We start from the raw sequence: 20207 nt of genomic DNA on the forward strand, positions 1-20207 counted from the left end.
CTTATGGACGGCCACCTCCTTACTGTGTCCTTACAAGGGGGGAGGGAGCGGAAGAGGGAGAGTGGGAGAGAGAGATACACCTGGTGTCTCTTCTTATAAGGACACTAAGTCCATCAGGAGGGCCCCACCCTCATGACCTCATCCAAACCAAACTACCTCCCAAAGACCCCATCTCCAAATACTATCACATTGGGGTTGGGACGTCAACATACGGATTTGGAGGGGGGTGCACAACTCAGTCCATAGCAACCCCTAACCAAGAGAGCATTAAATAATCATATCAGGGCTCAACCCAGGGTGGGAACTCTGGTAGATACTGTAGAACATGCCTCAAGATTATCCCTCCAAAATAGCGAGGGACTAGGGCATTTATCCACCAATTCCTATCAGCCATGGGTTGAGAGCTGCTTCCAGGAGGTACCAACACCTGGCAGGCACGTCTGGTCTGCCTGTGTGAGCTGAGCACACTCCAGCGACCAGGGAAGGCAGGGTGCAGGGGCCTGCAGTTAAAGCTGTTGGGGCTGCGTGCTCAGGTATGGTCAGTGTTGAGCGGGTGGGGGCTAAGCGCTAGGCGTACCAACATTCAGATCCGAGCAGAGAAGGAGATTCTGTGGTAACTTTAGAAGAGGTGGTTTCCATGGAGCTGTGGGGGTGGAAGCCCCAGTGGAGTGGGTTGTTCGTGAGCAGGTGGTACAGGAGCAGAGCTGGAGTGAGGACATCTTCTGAGAAGAAGATGGGGGTGTGGGGACAAGAGAGAGTTCTGGGTGCAAGATTGGAGGCTCAGGTGTGTGTTTTTGTACTGATGCTGCGGGGACAGGGAGGGAGTCGTGGGTGATGCAGGACGCAGGGAGGGAGATCTGGACACGTGAACATTTGGAGGCAGATCAGAGGCTAGAGACAGCGAGGTCCAGAGATACGTGCAGTGACCAGTCTGTGGGAAGCACAGAGTCTCTTCTGAGCAGTGAGTAGAAGGAAAAAGGAAAGGGTGGATTTGATAAGGAACAATGAAGGAACTTGATGGATGGATGGCCTCTATTCCTCAGGGAAATATTGGTGAGGTCAAGACAAATGAATGAAGGGAGAGAGGTTGAGGGGCTTGGTATTGTTGCCCCATTCTTTTTTTTTTTTTTTTTGGAGTGGAGTAACCGAGATAGTTTTTTCATATGTGTATATATATATATATATGAACAATTCTCATAGCTGTCAAAATAATTACATTTTCTATCACTGAAAATAAATACACAAACGCTTCTGTGCACTTAGTAAGGTTTTCATGGTCTTTGAAATTACTTATTGGTCTCACTTGTCAGCATTGTGTGCATACGGAATGTAAAATATATCAGTGTTTTTGAAGGGCAATTTGGAATCATTAATAATCTTAACCACGCGTGTAGATTTTGACCCGATAATTTCATGAGATGTGACAACTTTCCTGTTTGAAAAGCCAAAGGAGAAGATATCAAAGACAAATTAGGAGCCAGGGAAAAAGGACTCCTTAGGTGTTAGGAAGAGAGAAAGAGCTAACATGTATTGAGTATTTACTATGATCCAGGACCTACTGGCTAAGGTTTATGAGTCGTTTATTTCCACAAGTCTATGAAGGAGGTATTGTTATCATTATCCTGGTTTTAGAACCAAGAAATTGGAAGCGTAGCCGGGTATTAAGTAACTTGCCACAAGATATAAACCTAGTAAGTGGCAGAACCATAAGTAGAAGTTCCCCTAGTTTCAATGCTTAAGTCGTAATAGCCACATACTTTCGCCTTGTCATCTGACACTCACCTCCATCTCGTTTTTTTCTCTTTTTTTTTTAAATTGAAGTATAGTTGATTTATAATGTTGTGTTGATTTCTGGTGTACAGCATAGTGATTCACTTATACATCTATGTATTCCTTTCTATGTTCTTTTTCATTAGAGGCCATTAGAAGATATTGACTATAGTTCCCTGTGCTGTATGGTAGGACCTTGTTGTTCATCTATTTTATGTACAGTAGTTAGTGTCTATGCTTCGTGAATTTGCATGTCATCCTTGTGCAGGGGCCATGCCAATCTTGTCTGTATCGTTTCACTTTTAGTGTATGTGCTGCCGAAGCAAGCACTTTTTCTTTTTTCTTTATCTTTTTTTTCCAGCTCTGTTGAAATATAATTGATGTATAACACTGTGTAATCTTAAGGTGTACAAAGTGATGATTTGACACACGCATATGTTGTAAAAAAAAGTACCACAATAAGGTTAGTTAACATCTCCATCACCTCACATACTTGCCATTTCTTTTTTTTGTGATGAGGACCTTTCAGATCTACTCTTTGAGCTGCATTCAAGGATACAGTGTGGTATTGTCAGCTATCTTCCTCATGCTGTGCATAGATCCCAAGAACTTTTTCATTCGTCTTATAAATGGGAATTTGTACCCTGGGCCAACACCTCCCCAGTTCCCCCAAGCCCCTGGCAACCACCATTCTCCTCTCTGTTTCTAAGAATTTGATGTCTTTAGATTTCACATATAAGTGAGATCATACAGTATTTGTCTTTCTCTGCTGGTTGATTTCACCGTTGCCCCATTTCTTTGGTTCTGGTGCACTATCAAAGCTCAAACCCAGAACCCATGCTGTGTGAAGAATTCCAGCGGGCTGATACATTCTTTGCAGATTCCATGACAAATAAAAGAAGTCCCATTTCCCACTAATAGATTATTATATATTTATGGAGCTGATCACCAAATCGCAATGCTGAAAGGGGTAATTCTTCAGACTTTAGGAAGAGACTTACAGTGATAAATATCTACTCTTTTTCTCTCTTTCAGTCTTACTAGGGAAAAAAAAGGCAAGACAAGTTGCATGTATCATGTAATGATCTTCATTTGCTGCTCTGCTGTGATTTTCACAAATGCCATTCTGAACAAGAGTATTACATTTGAGTTTGAAATCCTTTTGTACTAAAATGACGGGTACAGGAACATGCAAAATTACATACTTTGTTGTCTTTGATGTAAGATAGATACTCAGACTGTCCAACATGACAGGAGACAACTTTATTTTCCCGACTAGAAGTAAAGATGCCTAAACAGTCTGATAGTTAACATGGTGAGTTGCGGTTAGACATCGTGGCACTACATTTGGAGCGTGGTAATAACATTCAGCGTTCCCTACTTGTCTCCTGCGCCTGCCATTCTGTGTACTTCTACATAGTTTATGGTTTTAATATTACTCTCTGGGTTCATCCAAATCATGTTACGATGAAATCCTTCTCAAAGAAGATCCAGCTGACTAATGAAGAGCAAGATTTGCATCCAGCTTCATGGTGGGTTCCTTGGGCTGCAAATGATCTCTTGGACCTCTTGTGTTTCGTTAGGTGGGGGTAGAGGGAGACTGATCCTTTTGGCCATGAGAAACAGTTTGTAACTTTGCAAAGTCCTACGTGCACATTGGGGAGAAATTGAAGTTCTGTGTACTCTGTTCTGGAAGAACAGATCACCCACAATATCAAAGATTTTAGTCCGGAGGGGCTTAGAGGTGTACTGTCCACAATCGCACGTGTGAACATCTTGTCTGTACTTTCTGGTGTTTTTCATCACACATGTGGGACTGGATTCTTGAAGAGTTCCTAGGAATTCTGCACAGTTTATTTAGGGTGTTAAATCCCGGGCTGGTAAATTGGGGCCAGAAAGTGAGCAAACTTGAATGTGGAGGGTGCTGTGGTTTGGGGGAAATGATCAAGCGGCCAAGAGCAGAGGGGTTCCCGCCCCAGCCCCGACACTGATGCTGCTGTGAGCGGAGGCATTTCCTTCTCTGGAAAAGGAAACAGTCAAGGGCTAGCATGGGACCGTCCCCAAGGTTCCTTCCAGCTCAGATATGCTAGGATCCTACAACCCTGGAACTGACCTCTGTGCCTTCTCGTAATCAGCTGTATCATCTGGGAATCTTCAGCAAGCGGGCAGGGGAGACTTAATGCAAAACCTATTTCCACACTCTAATGAGGCCAGTAGACAAGGCGAGGTGGGTTGGGACAGAGGGAAGTGAAAACCCTGCTAGGTTTTTAGGTACCATTGGTGGTTCAGGTTGGAGAGGGGCCTTTCTCTTTAAAGACAAGGTTTTTGCAGTGGGTAAAACCTTCAGGAAAGTTTCCAGGCAGATCTGATGATTGGCTAAAGATGTTAGGGGAAGAAGGGTGATGAGGGACCTCCTTCTACACCTGAAAGACCACTGCTTTTTTGAATTGCACTGTGGTAGCGTCATGTTAATGTGGTACAAGCAGTTGTCAAGAAATTTTTAAAAATTAGCAATGGGTGACAAAATGCAAGGGGACAGATTGGTGCCCAGGGTGCTGGGGAAAAGAATAATTCACAGCGTCCCAGTGAAAGCTCAGGTGGTTTGTTCTTCATTTCTGGAGGCAAAGCACAACATTCACAGCATGTGTGGGGGAAATTAACCTCTTGTTAATTTGGGGAGCTGCCGTCAGCCCCCACCCCCACCTCCCTTTTTCAGCTTCAGAGACAAGGCAGACTCGAGGAGGGGGGAACAGCATTGTCCCAGCATACGAGCACCCTCCCGAGTCCCTGGAGGGGTCCTGCTGAGTCTCCTTCTGGTCTGGGAGCCCCGTGAGAGCAGGGGTGGTGTTTTGTGTTGCTGGTGCCTGGCACGTGGTAGGTGCTCACTGAAGAGTTGTGGACTATGCAGCTCCTGGGAGCAACACTGGCACAAAGAGCAGACAGGAAAAGGAGGAGGTGAGGAGGAGGTGGGACTGGGGGCTTGTTACCCGCATTTGCCTTGCAGTAGACTTCCCCCTGGAAGTAGAGCCTGTCTTTGGAGCTCTGCTTCTCCCTGGTCTTCTCATCTGCCCTCAGTGCTGGAGGTCAGTGGCTGAGTAGCAGGATGGGCAGAGATGCACTTTTTCTGCAGGCCCCACATGGGGGGAATTCAACAGCCAGGGTGACTCTCTCCTGAGCATCCCAGAATCAGCTCCTGGACTGGACATCATCATGGTCAACCTGAGGGCACCTTGGAGGGAGAGGAGCCACTGTGCCCTGCCTGGCCTGGCCCTGGCTTCCCGGAGGAAGGCAGAGAATGTCTGTGCTCTGCTGTTTGGATGAGAAGTGACTTGTGTTTCCACGCTCGCGTTTTCACGTGGACATTATTCAGCTTTTACTAATTGGCTTTATGATTTCCTCGGTAGTTAATATTCATCTGTCAAAGATGGAAGCATAAATAAATAACTTTGGTCAGAGCACACCTTCTTATTGGGCCATACATCATGTGAGAGAGTTCGCATTCTTTAACCGGGAAGATGAAATTAGAAACATCTTGAAAAAGCCTTCTTGTTATCAATCATGTCATCTTGAACATGTTTCGAAGCTTGCTGCTGGCATCCGGAATGATGTTTTATTCAAAAGAATGTATTTAAAGAAAATGACAGCACTTTTCGATCTCAGCTTTTTGAAAACAGGAAATCTTTCAAGTCCTCCTGACTACAAGCATTCCAGTGCCTTGGCAGACGGGTGGAGTAGCTGAAGCCTTCTCTGGGTGCACCAGTAAGGGCGGAGAACTTTCTGACCCTTTAGAAAGGGAGTGGGACGGGGAGACAGACTGATAAGGGTTTGGCGGAATATCCTGGGTCTTGCATAGTTTGAAAAAAGTCACTTGCCCTCTTTGGGATCCAGTCTATGCATCTATAAAATGAAGAGGTTGCCTGAGTTAATGTCTTAGCTCCGGCTGCTGTAACAGATTATCACAGACTGGGGGCTTAAGTAACAAACCCTGATTTCTCACAGTTCTGGAGATGGGAAGTCCAAGATCAAGGTGCTGGCAGATTTGGTAACTGGGGAGGGCATCCTGCCTGGTTTGTAGATGTCCATCTTTTTGTGTCCTCCTTTGGTGGAGAGCAAAGAGCGAGATGCTTTTCTATGGGGATTATAGTCCCATCACAAGGCCCCACCCTCATGACTCTGTTACCTCCCAAAGGCCCCACCTCCAAATAACCATCACACAGGGAATGAGGATTTTCCTGGCTCGGGCTCACTGCCAGCTCCTCCCAGGATGGGGAACACAGGGCTAGACATTGTCTGAGGGCCCCTCCAGCTCTGACCTGCTTGACTCCAGGAGAGGTGAGATGAGGGCTTCACATCGCTCCACGTATCCCGGCCCCTCCCTCCAGGAGGGCTCAGGATGTCTCCCAGCCCCGGCCACGCCGGCATTAAGTTCCACGGCACAGTGTGGATAGGAAGGCAGTCCCTGAACCAGGAGGACAAGGCCCTACCTCAGCTCTACACATTGTCCTTTATGACCTTGGGCAAGTCACTCCCCCTACCTGGGCCTCACTTCCCGAATTTATAAAATAAGGCAGTTGGATAGGCTGATCTCCCAAGAGCCAAGATTTAGAAACCACACTGGGAGTTGAGATAGTTAAGGTCTGGATGTATTTCTGCAAAACAAATAGAACCTGATCTGTTTCCTCAAAGTCCAGGTCCTGTGGGGCCATGTTTTCCTTATTGCCAAGACAGCTTAGACTCCGTTTGTCTGCAAATGAATCCAGAAAACAAAGGGACTCAGTCCTTCCAGTTCAGGCCTCTGGTCAGCAGCAGAGGTCATTCTAGGAGCAAGAGCTCCCAGAAGTTTCTCAATCCCTGACGGTCCCAAAGAACAAACCCCAGAGCCAACAAATTCCACTGAGTTGGCATCCAACAGGTCCTCGATTGTTGGACCTAGAACAAGCATCAGACATCTTCCAGTCCAACTTCCTCACTTGACAGTTGAGAAAATAGAGGCCCTGGCAGAGGAGTTCCCGTGCTTCAGGTCACACCCCAGGCAGTGCAGAGATGGGAATTAATCCCAGGGCTCCAGCCTCCCTCTCCAGGTCTCTCTCTGTAACCCTCCATTTGCTTCTTATTTAAAAGCATTAGGAAAACTCCTTGAAATGCACAACTTGATTTTGAATTCTTTTCTTTCTTTATGCATAAATTTAAAGTTGTAGTTTGTGAAAATGTAAACACTGAACTAACACTTTAAGCCAAATGCGGGTTACCACACCACTCTGCCACCCTGAATTTCCAACCTGAGTGAGTGTCAAAAACTCATCATGGACAGTTTGCCAAACACTTCACAGCCAAACCTCATGGAAAATTAATAATGTTAAGTGTGTCTGTGACATCCCACAGAAGTCAAACCGGTTGATTTAGGACAAACATGTCTCCCCCCAACCCACCACATGAAAATGGAAGGCATTAGATTGAACTACTGAAGGCAGCAGGCCAGAACAGACCCGATCAGGGGAAATCTCAGCTCCTGAGAGCCCACAGTCCAGCGGGACAGATATGCCTTGTAAGCAAGAGGTGATATCAGAAGATGATTGACAAAGTGCTACAGGGCCTCAGCAGAGCGGGGAGCACTTCTGGAAGGCAGATCATGTGGAGAGGCATCTGGTCCAGGCTCTGGAAGAGGGGAAGGATTGGGGCATGAGCAGAAGTGGGCTTTGAGGCTCAAATGTGAGAATACATAGTGCACATTGGAGGCGTCGTAGACGTAAGTGGAGATATAATTGCCAAAGGTGGGCTAGAGCCCATCTGTAGGGGCCTGGAATGCCAGGCTGAAGGCTTCAGCGCTCACCGAGGAGTCAGCCAAGCCACTGTAACAATGGCGATTAATGAAGAGGGGGACATAAGGATTTTGGAGAAAAGACAGAACGAGGGTCAAATCTTGAGGATTCTGCTTGCCAGTTGGTGACCTTTGGCAAGTCACTTAACCAGCCATCTCTATAGTGGGGCACTGACCTCTGTTTTACAGGAGAGTTCCAGGTTACGTACTGCTTTTTGCAATATATGCATACCTTGTTTTATAGTGCTTTGCTTTATTGTGCTTTGCAGATACCATATTTTTGCAAATTGAAGGTTTGTGGCAACCTTGTATTGTCAGATGATGGTTAGCATTTTTTAGCAATAAAGTGTTTTTAAATTAAGATACGTACATTGTTTTTTTAGACACAATGCTATCACTCACTTAATAGACTAGAGCGTAGTGTAAATATAACCTTTATATGCACTGGGAAACCAGGAAGTTTGTGTGACTTTCTTTATTGTGAGACTCACTTTACTGCCATGGTCAGGAGCCAATCCCGCAACATCCCTGAGGTCCGTCTGTAACAAGAGCTGACACGTATCTGTGTGCGCTGTGTCGTGCGTTGTGCTCAGCTTTACATAACTTGCATCCCTGAATCTTCAGAAGGACTTTCTGGAATAGGTACTGTCATTACCCCATTTAACAGATGAGGACACCGGCTCAGACACAGTTACCTGCTTTACACCACCCAGTATCAGAGCTTCCCACGTGTGCACAGTCACAGTGTCACACACGGCCCAGGATCAGCGTTAACGACCCATGTGGTCCTGTGAGGAGCCAGGCACGTGCTGTAAGTAAGTATTTCACGTGAGCTAGCTTATTTAATGTTCGCAACAGCCCTTCGAGATTGGCGTATTACTCCTCTCGTTACATGGTTGGTGAAGCTGGTGCCTGTTCCTATGAGACAGCTGACACTCGGAGAGCCAGGCTGTGGTTGATTTATCTTCACTGTCACATGCTCAAAGATTCTGATTTAATTGCCTGGGGTGGAGTTAGATATTGGTATTCTTAAAAGCATGCTGGGTGATTCTGATGTATAGTTGGGGCTGAGACCCTGCTGGCCTGGTAGCAAAGCTCATATTCCTTTTTATTTTATTGTATTAAATTTTTTTTTATTGCAGTCTAGTTGATTTATAATGTTGCATTGGTTTTAGGTATAGAGCAAAGTGAGTCAGTTTTCCATATATATATATATGGAAGACATATATATATATATGTTTCCTTTATACGTTATTATAAGATATTGAATATAGTTCCCTGTGTTATGTAATAGGATCTTGCTGTTTATCTATTTTGTATATAGTAGTGTATATATGTTAATCCCAAACTCCTAATTTATTTTCCCCTCCCCCACCTTTCCCGTTTGGCAACCATAAGTTTGTTTCTGATATCTGGTGAGTCTTTTTCCGCTTTGTAAGTTTCATTTATATCACTTTTTAAGATTCCACATGTAGGTGATATCATGTGATACTTGTCTTTCTCTGTCTGACTTACTTCACTTAGTATAATTTCTAGGTCTATCCATCTTGCTGCAAATGGCATTATTTCATTATTTTAATGGCTGAGTAGTATTCCATTGTGTGTGTGTGTGTGTGTGTGTATATATATATATATATACACACCACAATTTCTTTATCCAATTATCTGTCAGTGGACATTTAGGTTGCTTCCATGTCTTGGCCATTGTAAATAGTGCTTCTATAAACATGGGGGTGCATGTATCTTTTTGACTTAGAGTTTTCTCTGGATATATGCCCAGGAGTGAGACTGCTGGCTCATATGGTGAGTCTATTTTTGTTTTTTTAAGGAAACTCCATACTGTCCTCCATAGTGGCTGCACCAAATTACATTCCCACCAAAAGTGTAGGAGGGTTCCCTTTTCTCCACAGCCTCTCCAGCATTTATTGTCTGTACAAAGCTCATATTCTTAACCAAGATTTTAAAATGAAAAAAATCCATGTGCTTCTCCATTCAGGGTGTCCATGGATTCCCAAACCTAGATCTTTGTTCAGTGAACAGACTGGCTTCAAATAAAATGAAGTTTGAACCGCACTGCTACTACTATTTTTTTTTTTTTTAAAGGCAGGGGAAAGAAGCTTTTTCAAAAATTTAGATATACTGGTACATTAATAGGAGTGCCCAGGGCAAAAATAGCTTTTACTCACCTGTCAAGTTTCTGTTATCAGCTGCCAATACAACAAACTTTATTTTCTAAAGATATTGAAAAGAATTTGAGCTGTGGGGTTCCTGGATGGTAGAAGTGCGGGCTTTAGCAGGAGTGCACAAAACCAGTTTGCATCTTCATTTCTCCCCTCTGAGAAAAGAACTGCTACACGAGGGCTCTTGGAGATGCCAGAAAAGCAAATTTGACTTTCAGTACTTCAGAATTGAGATGAGTGTGGAAGATCATTTGTAATGTGTGGCGCTGTCTAGCTGCTTTCTTCTGTTTCTTGGGGACAGTGTTCTTCTGAGTTCAGACAGGACACTGGTCTCAGTGTGGTACCCAGCCCTCTGTGGGACCTGCATGCCACCTGGTTTTAGTAGATGCCCCGCTTCTCCGACCTCTCCTGGTTTCTCTGCCTCCATTAGCTCTGGGCACATCCTCTACAGCATGGATAGACCTGTCCCTGCTTCTCAGAGGGTCATGTGGTCTTGGTGTCAGCACCTTCAAGGAAGACAGGCCACAGGCTGCCTCTAGGGACCAGGCAGGGGGCGGCTGCTTCAAGTTGTGATTTCAGAAAGTGGATGAATTGCTTGGATGCATTACATGAACTGAGACTCAAGGCAGATCTGGTTTTGGCAATAAGGTCTGCCCGTGCTGTCGACTACTTCTCTGCGGTCTGTTGCGAGCTCGTGGCTGACATTACCAAAGGGGCTTCACCTGGGAAGGGGCAGCCTCCAGCTCCCCCAGAAGGCGGGCCTCGCCTCAGTGTGGATGTTTCAGTGATCGTGAGAAAAAACTTTCTCTTGTTGTTTTGCTGAAAATAACAATAATAACTATAATGATAGTCATAATAATAATAATAACTGCAACTAGTTATAATCGCCAGCATGGTGCTAAGCCCATCACAGATATTGTATATTTTAATTCTTGCCACAATCCCCCGCGGTAGGTTTACTCTTAGCCCCATTTTGCAGGTGAGGAAACTGAGGCCCCAGAAATTCAGGAAGATGGTCCTTGGAGGTAGCAGGGCCATTTTTTAACCTGAATTTTTTTTTTTTTTACTTCTAAGGCTTGTGCCCTTTCATCTCTTGGGAGTACAGACCTAGAGAGTTATTTTATGAATTCAGTTGAAACATACCTGTTGAAAAGTTCCTGCGATTAGTTCATATCTGCTTTCTGGAGGGAGAAGAGGGCCCTGCTACCTCTTCTGCAAGGTGTCCTTTCAAAGGCGTGCAGGCCATTCTGATGTCCCCTCCCTTCCCCTCCCATGGTTTCGCCCTGAAAGCTGGGTGACACCTATCCTCTCAACCATGTCCTGATGGGCCCTTCACTCTCCTATCATGATGTCCATTTGATCCACGTTCATCTGAAAATGTTCCCCATTCCAAATATAAAACTGCAAACACGATCCCATGAGGGCTCTTTTTTTTTTTTTTTAAAGCAAGAAACTCTGAGGTATCAAGTTTGAGGACTATCAAGGATCTTAGAGACCATGTAACCCAAGCTCCTCATTTTGCATATGAGAACACTGAAGCCCAGGATGGAAGGAGAAAACTGCCCATGGTCGCTGGACAGTTCGTGGTGAATCAACACACCCACAGTTTCTTCGGCTCTCGAGGGAATGACCACAGGATGCTGGGAGGATGAAATGGGGCTGTGTTTGTGACATACTTAGTCCACTGTTTGGTACAGAGAGATGGCCTTGTCTTGGGGAGACGTGATGAGGGCTATTAACGGGGCACTGGGGATGGAGGGAGTGGGAAGAATTCAGGATGTCAAAGGAATGGGGCCTGGTGATGGGCTGTGAGGGGGGAGCCGTCAGAGATGGGTGACTCCTAGGTTTCTTGGTTTCAACACCTTTGAAATGAGTTTCAAAGGATGAGTAGGAACCTACCCAATGGGTAGGGGAGGGATGGCCCTCTGCACAGAACGAATGGCCATGTGAAGGCAGGAGGGCCATGGAGCAGGATGCACTGGGGCCCGCAGTAGGCATCCTCTGTTGGACTTTGGTTACCCTGGCGGAGCACAGACAATCATGAAACAGGCATCTCGGCAGCAATAACCACCACGAAAACAGCAGGGAGAAAATGAAAATCAATGCTTGAAACAATGTTTGAAAGACATTTGGATGCCTTTGTTGACTGATGTCTCATGAGCTCCATCCAAGTTAATGAAATGTATGCAGCTAGCCTCCCTCCTGACATGGCTTGTCTGTGATGTCACCTGAGCTGTGGGACTGATGACTTCTTACAGAGCCCTCAGCTGTCCTTCGGAGCTGCCTCTTTTGTGGTTGTTATCCGACCCTGGACCAGGACCGGAGCAGGGGGCAGGGTGAGGGGGGAGCAGCAGGACTTGTCACAGCCACCACAGTTCCAACCATTTTGTCATTCCTCTCCTAAAATTCTATTTTAATCAAACTTCACAACCATGTTCATTTCTGACCAAATGACTGAAGCACGCGAAAGTGCCATTTATTTTAGACTGCTAAACCAAAGTCTGTTGTCTTCTGTTTTGTTTTTGTTTTTGAATTTTCACTTGTTCCATTTCCAGAGCTGATCCTAGGTCTTGAGATCCTGGGTCTGGGAGCTTCCTCCTGAAAAGGGTGTGTGTGTGTGTGTGTGTGTGTGTGTGTGTGTGTGTGTGTTTATGGTGCACAAAAACACATGCGTGACTCTGCATAGACTGCTCAGCTCCTGAGAAGCGGAACTGAGTGGGTGACCTGGAGGCAGCCATGCCTGAAGCCTCCCCACTTATTGGGCATGTCTGACTTACAGGCCCTGTGTCCCTGACTGGGATGCTCCAGATAAACAGGTCTAGGCACACCAGTCCTGACCAGTCAGCCCTCCATCACAGTCCTCCCCACTGTGTACAGCAACCTGTGGGCACGCTGGAAACCACGGAATGCTTCACCCAGAACCCTGGGCTTACAGACTCCCTGGGACCAGTGAGTTTGCCACTGTAGGATCTCAGGGGGCCTTTGAATGGCATGTTTCCTCCATGTTGCTCTGAGCTTGCCTGGGTGGAGAATCTGTCAGCAAACAGGGTAGACTGTACAGCACTGAGCTCTGCCCTGCCCCAGAGGTCATGTGAGCTCTGCACGTGCATCATCTCACTTCATCCTTCCTACAACTTTGGTGGCCCAGAGAGGTTCAGGAACATGTTCAAAGTCACACAGCTGATGAGGGACCGAGCAGGGCCAAGAGATGGAGCAGTTCAGCTGCAAAGGTGGTTGGTGGGCTTAACACTGGTACAACTACTGTCCCTAGGGTGTAGCTGTGACACATCTACACCATATCAGTTATAAAGGGATTAAGAGTCATTTCCTTAAATACATGTGAGCTGGAGAGAGAGGGAGGGGGTCATCCTGCAAAGGCTGGGCCTCTCTGGAAGAGGGATGAGGGCACGAAGGGGTGCAAAGAGGAAAGGGTCCGTGATGGGGAGGGGCCCCAACATTCCGGCTTTGGAAGGAAACTCAGATGACTTGAGCTTACTAGCCTGGAGGAGGGAGAGGGTAGAGAAATGTCTGAAACTTGTTTGAAGAACCCAGAAGGAACTAGCCAGTTTCCCATATCCCCAGTAGGTAGCTGTTACATAGTGTCAAAGTCTATTTTGAGAGGAGGAAGGATCTTCAAATGTTCGTGATGCCCAAATGTGGAAGGATCTGACTCAGATGGTAGTTAGTGAGCACCCCTAGAAGCATCCTATCAAAACAGAAACCACTTGCTTTATTTAATGAGAATTTCAGTATTCACTCAGCATACTGTGGGCCGGCAGCAATGACAGCCTTTTAAGCCTAATGTAAAACTAAGCCAAAGTTTTAATTAATTTCCCAAATTTCCAGAGAAGATTAGAGACAGACATAAAGTTTCATGTGGCAGGATGTTCTTCCCAGCACTATTTATCATATTAAACATTAGAAACAACCCAAATGTCCCCACGCTGAGTGTGGGTCAGGCAAAATGCAGTACTACTAAAGCATGCAAAATTAATTTGTCATTAAGACAAGGTTTTAAAAATAGCATTGAAGTCACAAGAAAAACTTACCATATAATGTAAGTGGAAAAGGAGGGTGCAAAGTTGTGTAATTACATGTATGTAAAAATACACGAATATATGCATGTGTACACAGGCACAGGTAACTCGATCTACAAATAGGAAAGTGGGTGGATGGATTGTAAGAAAATGTAATCAGTGACAGTGGTCTCTCGGTGAGACAAGGGCGAAAAACACATCTGTAGGCTGTGAAGTTTCTTACCAGGGGTTTGTATCCCTTTTATAATCAAAGCACAAGTTACTAAAATGTTATTTTTGAAGACTAGACTGACAGAGGGAAACACAATATCATGTTAAGTGAAAAATGCAGGATGCAAAAATACACATATTAGGACTCTAATTATGCACATAAATTTAGTTATTTAGTCCCCATTTGTTTCATAGAAAATATTGCAAACCACATGGATGAACACACCTGCACACAGCCCCCTCCCCCCACCCCTACCAGGGAAAAGCCTAAAGCAAAGATTTGAAAATGCTGATAATTATCCCTGCGTTGTAGGATTGTGGGTAATTTTGTTTTTCTACTGTGTTTTTTTCAGTTTTCCAAAAATTTTTTGTGTTTTTTTTTTTCCATTAATGTTTCTATAATCATGAAGGAAGTCCCAGAAAAGCCAAAAACACTTCCTGGAGCCTATTAGGAACCCGGTGATGATCAGTTCCGCTTCGGGTCTGCCCCCGGACCCTGGTTAACCCCGGTGAATGGGCAGAGGACCAGGACCTTCCAGACAGCGGAGGCCCGCTGGGCCATGTGCTCTGCAGGAGGGGTGGCTGTGGTCCCAGCTCGCCTGATCTCTCTCCTCTGGGGCAGAAGGACAAGGTTCAGCCAAGGTTCCTGCCAGGTATTTGATTGTCACTGGAAACTGGCTCAGGAAATCTCAGGTCTCAAAACCCCTTGTTATAAACAAGGCAAATTCCATCCTTGTTAAACATGGACGAATTCCATCCCATCCGAATTCATCAGCTGGAGCCCAGCCTTGTCATAATCCCCAGAATCACAGTGAGTGTCCACGAGGGTGGGGAGGGGCAGGTGATGACACCCCTAGAGTACACTGTTGAGTTTACTTACACTTTCATAAAGAGGTAATTTGCAAAAGTGCAGTTAATCCCACTGTGCTTTATGATTTAAATGTGGCTGGGAACCATCGCTGACATACAGCTGATTAACAGCTGCCCTCAGTGCCAAATTCACCAACATCTAATCCAGAGGATGTATTAAGATGAAATGAGATTAAAACAAAACCCTTCTATCCCAACCCCCTCCACTGTTATTTCCATAGAATGCCCAGCTTTTCTCCACAGTTTGGGAGTTTGACTAAAAGCTTTGTTTGAATACTTTTCTTACATGAAAGAGACACATAAATGATAAATTGTCAAAACATAAATTTGATTTTTCCCATTGGAGAAATTGAATTACCTCCACTTTGTTTGATACAGTTGCGAGGAACTGTCAGTCACTCTGCCCGAAATTGGGGAGGGGCAGGGGAGTGGAAATACCTGTATCTTCCAACATTCTAGGAAGATTTGGCACCCAGGAGCCACCAGTTCCTGTCCTTCCCAAGGCATAATACCTTTTTGGTTTTGCCTTTGAGTCTGTGAGTGACTTTGTATCCCTCCAATAAATTCCCTTCTTTAAAAAGTTAGCCAGTCTTTGTTTTTATAGTTTTGACCAAAAAAAAAAAAAAAAAAAAAAAAAAAAAAAAAAATCCTGAGACAAATGTGTTGAAGAAAAACAATTCTAAGGTATTGAGGTTTTAGAAAATTCTTTTTTAAAAGCACAAAAATTAAGTAGTTCAAAGGACTCCCCTCCCCATGCTTCCTACTAAAAATCAAAACACTGTATTTTCAAGGAAAACATGGGCTGAAAGGATGGCATTCAGATTTCCTCATGGGTCGGCTGCCCTCTGGATGTGAGTGGATTTTCCTGCAGTCCTTATCAAAGGCTCTAAAGTGTTATGTTGCAGTAACACTGATGCTAACTGATGCTAAAACATGGCCCTGGGGCTAGACATCACCCATATGTTCTAATGGATATTTTAATATTCTTACGAAAGCTTTCTGTTCACCAGCCCCCCTTGCCTCTCCTCACACCCCGTCCCAGGGGGCTACCTGCTCTGGCAGGTGAGATGTCCTCTTTCCTCAGGGCCACTGGAGAAGGGCAGAGGGTGACTCTTGCCTCCTACCTGGGAGAGACCAGAGGTTGACCTGTGTGAGCCCCATTGCTGGGCGACCCTCTGGCAGGGTCACCTTTCCTACCACTCTAGGCACTCCTGGCTGTTCTGACCTAACAACCTTGCTCTCTTTCTTTTAAATGCCATGAAACGGATGCCCTCTTTATGAACTCAGTCTGGCTTTGTAAAATTGATAGCACTGGCTCATAGGAGGGAAAGGAATGTCTGTTAAAACAAAATAAATAATTACGCCCTGCATTCAGCATTTATTACCAACATGTATCAAAAGTGGGACTTTGCATTGTTTTGGCCACAATCCCCCATGTTGGATGCCCAGCGTTCTGGAAGAGGCAGTGTTCCTTCTAGAGAGAAGTGATTTCTAGTGGGTCTCAAGGGCGCATGCCTGTACCTAGAAGTGCTATTGTCTATGGTGGTGGTTTTCAAACTTCTGGGTTTTCTTCTTTCAAGCAGCAGAACCTTCCTTTCACATGGTATATGATACAGGCACAGAGCCTATTTACAGAAGTCTCATGCCCGGGAAAAACCAGGGCAAACTTAGCACCGATTTCCAAATGCTGAAGGTTAGCTGATCTAGATATCTGCATATCTGTAAGTAATATTCTAATTATTTATTATTGTCACAAAGGAAGGTGAAAAGTTGATGCTGTGCTTTTCTGCCTTGGTAGAGCTCTCGATTTCATAGGTCAGGGTAGGGTGGTCATCGGTGATTCCGGTAAGCCCATCTATTCAAAGGCGGTCTGCTGAGATGATGAGAGAGACCAGGACTGGGCTTCTCTGTCCACCTATTTTCAGTGGGACTGAAGTTCACAGATGTTTCTGGCAGAGTGCTGCTTATGTTCAAGCTGGGTGGAGCGCTTGCCGTGTGCCGGATGCTGTGCTGACGGTCACGTGCTTGTTGGCTCATTCAGTGCCCACAGCGGTCCTAGGAAGTAGGTACTATTTTACTGAGAAGCTAACTCCAGTTCAGAGAGGTTGAGGAACTCACACATGGTCACACAGTAACTAAAGGGCACACCTAGGATTTTGTACCCTGGTGATGAGACTACAGAGCCCACCCTCATGAGCACCACCACCTCGAATTGCTACTTGATCCAGTAGCAACAGAGCCTATTCCCCTTTTATGCTGCCATCCTTTGCTGTTCATCCCTAGTTCTCCATTTCTCTCCTTCTCCCAGCCTGCTCCATTTCCTCATCTTACTGGGATCCCAGGAGCTGCTGACCCCTGTCCTCACTGTTGCTTAAATACAAACATCACTTGAGCCAGCTCCTGGAATCCACTTTAGGAAAGATAAGGTGGAAAGTTTGTGCCCCCAAACTTCCAAGGAATGTGCAGAGAAAATGATTTGTGATGTGTGATTTGAAACACTAAACTCCCCCTGGGCTCGAAGCGCTGTCCTGCGTCTGACCGCTGCTGGCTAGTTCTCCACCCCCACAACTGTCACGTGGTGTACCTGTTTGAGGAAGAACCCTCCTTTTAAGAGAACCAAGCTGCAATTGCCCCTTTCCAGTTTCTTGCAGGCCACAACACTGGGTTTCTGCCGACATCAGTCTTAGATGGAAGCCTCACTGACAAATAGTTTGCCCAGACCCTGATGCCTCCAGAATAATCTGTTTGTCCTCCAAGGCTGCTCCCACCACGGCTGCCGTCACAGGCCTTCCATCTCCATCTTGGTTGCATCCAGTCAGATGGAAGAGAGGAGGCAGGGGCAGCAGGAATCCCGCTCTCACATGCCTCCCTTTACCTCCAACTCCAACATGGAGAAGGTGGGTCAGGGCCCCACGCTGTTAGGCGCAGTGATGGGCTCAGGGGTGGTGCCCTGGGGCTCGGTTGCAAGACCAGGTCTGGAGATGAGGCTGGAGTCAGTGGGCATCTTGGAAGAATCTTAGCTGGGTCAGGGAGGTCACAGAAGATCCATGGGCAGCCCCGTGGATCTGGGCAGGCAGGAGAGGAGACCATGGTTTGACAGAACGTGGGCTCTGTGAGGCAGGCAGAGGTCCCTGAAAGCACTCGTTTATTGGTCATGACAGAATGAGCTCTAGAGTCTTGTCTCCTGGTTCTCAGTGGCTTTCATCTCTTCGTCCTTTCCATGGCCTTCCTTGGTCCCTTGGCGTGAATGATACCATCCCTCTGCTCAGACACTTGGCTACTCCACCATCCTAGCACCATCCACCTGCCTCCTGCGCCAAGACTCCTGCATATTTCTGTGCTCTCCCTCTTTCCCTGCCACAGGGCATCAAGCCCCTTTTCACTGGAGCCTGGACACCAGGCTTTTAGGAGGCTCCGCCCGGCAGCTCTGGAGATCCTGGTAGAGCTGGGCACTGGAGGAGGGGACAGCGGCCTCACAGCATGGGAGAGAGCCTAGTGCCAGTGGCCAGAAGGGAGCAACAGAAGGGTTCAGCTGAGCCACAGAGCAGAAGCAGATGTGGGGAGATGGGCACAGCAAGGTCATAATTAGTCAGAACTCTCTGATGGCAAGTGACAGAAACCCAACTCCAGCTGGTTTCAGGGAAAAAGGGGATTGGTTGGAGAGCACTGGAGTAGCTGCAGATTTGAAGAAAGACTTTCTCTTCGTACATCCCTCATCCCATAGATACACTTGTCTATAGAGGCCCTGAGAGGGAGGACTTTTTGCATTTTGCACAAGGCCTCTCACTCTTTCTAGTCCTCACCTTCACCAGAAGCCCCAGCTACACAGCCCTCCCTTCCAGCTCTGACTTCAGAAGTCTCCGCCTCAGACTCCACTGGCTTGAATCACATGAACATCTTGCATCAGTCCCTCATCCCTCAGTCTCAGTTTTCTCATATGTTAAATGGTTGGGTGGGGGTAAATGATGTCTATAGAGTCACTGGGTCCTCATATCCTTTGGGAGCTGTGTCTTTTTATCTCCATATCCCCAGGACCCAGCCCAGGACATGGTGCACGCCACACAGTGGGTCTCCTTACGTGTGTGCAAACGCGTCTGCCTCTTCCCCAACATCGGCCGTAGCTCTCACCCACCAAGAGCTGAACTCCGTGGCATGTCTCAGGCTCCTTGAGTTCTGGGCCAAGCCCTGGACTGGGAAAGATGTTTATGATGCAGACCGGTTGAGGAAGATTTTTCTCCAGAGGCGCAGCAGCTTGGGACCAGCTGACTGTGTTGGATGTTCTGGTGAGAGCATTCCTCTCCATCTTGGCTCTGCCTTCCATGGAGGATGGGAGGATGGTGATGGATGAGGTGAGGCCCCAGGAAGAGACAAATGGCTCCAGCCTGCATGCTTCCGCCTGGGTCGAGGCTGACAGCCCACAGGGATGTATCCCAGGCCGCCTGAGAGCCCCAGCCTCTGAGGATGAAGGAGACCAGATGGTGGTGTCAGTTGGAGGTGAAGGGTCGGGGGATCTGGGAACCACTCTCTGTCATCTCAGCCCCATTTCCTCTTCAGGAGGCTGAGAAGTGCTAATAAGGGACTTTGCCATCAGAGAGAACATCCCAGTTCTGTCACCCATCATATGTGTGTCCTTAGACAAGCTGATGAGCCTCTCTGAGCCTCAGTTTTACCATCTGTAAGATGGGCCTGACAGCATTACCCACCTGACAAAGTTGTGTCTGAATAGAAGTTGCATCAATATTGCTTAATTTAAGTTATTGTGTCATTTTTGAATGAGCCCCATTGCCTTGTGAAGACTTAGAGGTGTACCTTGTTTTATCTCGGTTTGCTTTATTGCATGTTTTTTGATTGTGTTTTTTATGAATTGGTTTGTGGCAACCTTGGGTCAAGCAAGTGTATTGATGCCATTTTTCTAACAGCATCTGCTCACCTCGTGTCTCTGTGTAACATTTTGGTAATCCTCACAATATTTCAGACTTTTCAGTACTACTCATTATGGTGATCTGTGATCAGCGATCTTTGATGTTGCTCTTGTCATTGTTTTGGGGCACCTCAAACCACGCCCATAGAAGATGGCAAACTGAATCTATTGTTGAAATGACAACAAAGGATTTATACATGACATAAACTTAGTTGATAAAGCAGCTTATCATTTCAACATTTCTTTGCTGTCATTTCAACAATAGATTAAGCAGGGTTTGAAAGGATTGACTCCAACTTTGAAAGAAGTTCTACTGTGGGTAAAATGCTTACAAACAGCATTGCACGTTACAGAGAAACCATTCATGAAAAAAAGAATCAATCGTGGCAAACTTCATTGTT

At 46.1% G+C, this 20207-nt stretch overlaps 1 long non-coding RNA gene and 1 other non-coding gene across 3 annotated transcripts in view; one reads left to right on the top strand and one right to left on the bottom strand.

Moving 5' to 3' along the window:
- The window catches only part of LOC123618951 (uncharacterized), a 132141-nt gene that overhangs the window by 89547 nt on the left and 22387 nt on the right, over window positions 1-20207 (top strand). The window lies entirely within an intron of this gene.
- On the bottom strand, window positions 1994-2100 carry LOC123618956 (U6 spliceosomal RNA). The gene has a single exon (XR_006727454.1). It is a non-coding gene; the product is annotated as a U6 spliceosomal RNA (small nuclear RNA).

Source organism: Camelus bactrianus, chromosome 9 (genome assembly GCF_048773025.1).
Source record: "Camelus bactrianus isolate YW-2024 breed Bactrian camel chromosome 9, ASM4877302v1, whole genome shotgun sequence".
In the NCBI taxonomy this organism is placed as follows: Eukaryota; Metazoa; Chordata; class Mammalia; order Artiodactyla; family Camelidae; genus Camelus; species Camelus bactrianus.